The sequence below is a fragment of the Scylla paramamosain genome, chromosome 49, assembly GCF_035594125.1.
Source record: "Scylla paramamosain isolate STU-SP2022 chromosome 49, ASM3559412v1, whole genome shotgun sequence".
NCBI lineage: Eukaryota > Metazoa > Arthropoda > Malacostraca > Decapoda > Portunidae > Scylla > Scylla paramamosain.
In genome coordinates this window covers 2945001-2947500 of record NC_087199.1, presented here as the reverse complement: position 1 = coordinate 2947500, position 2500 = coordinate 2945001, and the positions used below count along the sequence as shown (strand labels likewise).

The window sequence follows — 2500 nt, the reverse complement described above, 5'->3', positions numbered from 1 at the left end:
ATTAATCCATAAATTGAAGAAGAAGAAGAAGAAGAAGAAAAGAAGAAAAAAAACAAGAGGAAAAAAATAAATAAAAAGAAAAAAATAAAATAAAAGAAAAGACGAAGGAGACAAAAGAAGAAATAGAAAAAAAAAGATTAGGAGAAAAAAGATTAGGAGAAAAAAAAAGATTAGAAGAAAAAAAAATCTTACCAGTAATTGAAGTTTGGTGAAATTTATCTTTGTCACAACTCTTCTTCCTCCTCTTGTTGTTGTTGTTGTTGTTGTTGTTGTTGTTGTTGTTGTTGTTGTTGTTGTTGTTGTAGCAGAGACGCCCTCCTGCTACAACTGGAGATTTGCAACATTCCAAGGCTCCCCTAAATTCTTTCCTCTCTTCCTCTTCTCTCTTCTCTTTCGTAACCTCTCTCTCCTGGTCTCTCCTCTCCTCTTCTCTCGTATCTTCCCTCCTCTCCTCCTCCTCCTCCTCCTCCTCCTCCTCCTCCTCCTCCTCCTCCTCCTCCTCCTCCTCCTCCTCTTGGTTCTGGAAGAATGTCTGCTCTTCAAATTTCACCACTGGAAGGCCTTGAAGATTTTGTATTTCCAGGTGTCTTGACTGGAAGCTGTGGTGGTGTAGAGGCTGGAAACTTGAAAACCCTTCCTTTTGTATCCCTGGAACCTGGAAACTTCGGTGCTGGAGGGCTTTTTCAGGGACTTCACTGGAGGAACCTTCGATTTTTGGCCCTGGAATGTTGAAACTTGGGTGCTGGAGTGCTGGTGCTTGCTGGAAGGAGGCGTGATCTTCATGTCTCACTGCTGGAAGGTACTGGAAGTCTTGTTTTTCTGAGTGTGCAGGCTGGAACCATGAAATCTCTTCCTGTTTTTGCTCTGGAACAGTCTGGAAACTGGCCTGGAGAGCTGGAAGGTGCTGGAAACTTTCGTCCTGGATTGCTGGGAGATGCTGGAAGTCCCCTTTTTCCATAATCTGAGCCTGGAAACTTGAGAGACTTTCATGTTTTTGCTCAGGAACAGTCTGGAAACTTATCTGGTGTGGTGGAAAGTCCTGGAAGTGTTGCTGTTCCACATGAGAAGGCTGGAATGATGAGAGAGGCGCCAGTCTTTGCCCTGGAACCTGGAAACTTGTCTGTTGTGAAGGATTGAAACTTGACAGACTTTCCTCTTTCGTCTCTGGAACCTGGAAACTTGGGTCTTGAAGTGCTGGAAAGTGCTGGAACTGTGGCTGTAGCTCCTCCCACGCCCCCCTGCCCCCTCCACCACAGGCAGGCCTTGCAGGGGGTCAAAATTCCACTTTTTCTTGAACTCTTCCACATCTTCCGCTATTAACTTCCATGCCTGGTCAACATTCACCGTGACCTCTGACCTCCCGAACAGCGCTCTCTTGGCCATTGAGCGGCCGCGATTCACTGATAGAATAGCCATTAGGCCTTCCTTTGTGTTCTCGTGTAGTGGTTCTGGAGAGAGACACGTCCTCTCCCACCCGTGTCTCGGTGCTTACTGACTCGCTCCGCCCCGGCTGCTCTTATATGTGTCATGGTATTTGCTTGCTGATTGGTCGGTGCTTGGCCCGCACCTGCCCTATCAGCCAATCACAGCGGCTTTCACTCGTCTGGTGTAAAAAATCTTGAAAAATGTTAAAATTATTTGAATAAGTGGACTTTTCACTTAAATCTTGTTGGAATGTAAGGAAATGAAAGAAAATGGAGGAGGAGGAGGAAGAAAAAGAAGAGAAGAAAATAGGAAGAGCAGGAAGTTACGAAGAGGAGCAGGAGGAGGGAAGAACATTAGGAAGACGGGAGGAGGAGGAGGAGGAGGAAGGGAGGAGAAAGTTAGGAAGAGGAGGAGGAGGAGGAGAAGAGGAGGAGAAGGAGGAAGAGGAGGAGGAGAAAAGAAAGTTATGAAGTTATGAGAAGGGGAAAAAAAGACAAGGGTAGGAAGAGGAGGAGGAGGAGGAGGAGGAGGAGGAGGAGGAAGAGGAGGAGGAGAAGGAGGAGGAGGAGGAGAGGCAGAATAAGAAATAAAGAACAAGAAGAGAAGGAGGAGGAAAGAAGAAGAAAATATGATTATTCTTATCTATCTGTCCCTATCTTTATATGAGAGAGAGAGAGAGAGAGAGAGAGAGAGAGAGAGAGAGAGAGAGAGAGAGAGAGAGAGAGAGAGAGAGAGAGAGGGGGGGGCCATAATTTTTTGCTGGTGACGTCACACAAATGGAAAGCGCTGATTGGCTGCCCGTGTGGGACAATAGTGCGGTAGTAATACAATAGTACACCATTACAATTACACGCTGGATGTGTGCTGGTGGTGGTGGTGGTGGTGGTGGTGGTGGTGGTAGTTTATTTTAATAATCTACTACTACTACTGCTGCTACCACTACTACTACTACTATTACTACTACTACCACTACTACTACTACTACCACTACTACTACTACTACTACTACTACTACTACTACTACTACTACTACTACTACTACTACTACTGCCGCTGCTGCTGCTGCTGCTGCTGC

General features: G+C 45.9%; 1 long non-coding RNA gene across 1 annotated transcript in view; it reads right to left on the bottom strand.

The window, feature by feature from the left end:
- LOC135095456 (uncharacterized) overlaps positions 1-1494 on the bottom strand; it is a 3400-nt gene extending 1906 nt beyond the window's left edge. Inside the window, exon 1 of the long non-coding RNA XR_010264409.1 lies at positions 193-1494. This is a non-coding gene — a long non-coding RNA (uncharacterized LOC135095456). The remainder of the gene's footprint in view (positions 1-192) is intronic.
- Between the last annotated feature and the right edge of the window lie 1006 nt (positions 1495-2500).